The following is a 760-nucleotide window of genomic DNA, read 5'->3' on the forward strand; positions in this document are numbered from 1 at the left end:
AACAGCCAAGGTTAGTTCCACCAGTCTGGTATTTTTAATTACTGTGTGCCATGTAGATAAATCTTGGGCAAAGACCAATTGTTCTCAGATAAACCTTACCTAGACATATATTTCTTGATCTGCCATGTATAATTTGTCAGTAAATTGTAGGAGTAATATGGTTCCCTCTGGTTTTCAAAACTAGCTAGGCATTGTTTATCTCTCACATTGTTTTACCCCTCCATCATGGTTTCCCCACTTAAGGTGACCCCATTTCCCCCCTTTCTCCCTTATGAATACCTATCTCCTATGGTCCTACCTCCCTTGAACTCCTTCTTTCCCTTTATACCCTAGGTTCCTTGTATACACTTCCCTCCCGCCTCCCTTAAACTAACCCAATTTTTATCCATATCTCCCTTATTAAGGCCTATTTCCTACTGTTCTTCTCTCTCAGGTTCTTTCTTTTCCTTTGCCTCGCTGGTTCCTGTAGTTATGTCTGAATACATACTTATCAGGATTTGGTTCAGGGATCAACATATGAGGGAGAACATATGTCGATTTTTTTTTTCTGAGTCTTTGTTACTTCACTTAGTATAACAGTTTCTAGTTCCATCCATTTACCTGCAAATTTCATGATTTCATCTTTCTTTACTGCTGAGTAAAACTACATCGTGTAAATGAACCACATTTTCATTATACACTCATCAATTGAGGGACACTTAGGTTGCTTACAGCTCTTATCCATTGTGAAAAGAGCAGCAACAAACATGGATGTACAAGC

This window comes from Nannospalax galili, unplaced genomic scaffold, assembly GCF_000622305.1.
Source record: "Nannospalax galili isolate Female #2095 unplaced genomic scaffold, S.galili_v1.0 scaffold356, whole genome shotgun sequence".
In the NCBI taxonomy this organism is placed as follows: Eukaryota; Metazoa; Chordata; class Mammalia; order Rodentia; family Spalacidae; genus Nannospalax; species Nannospalax galili.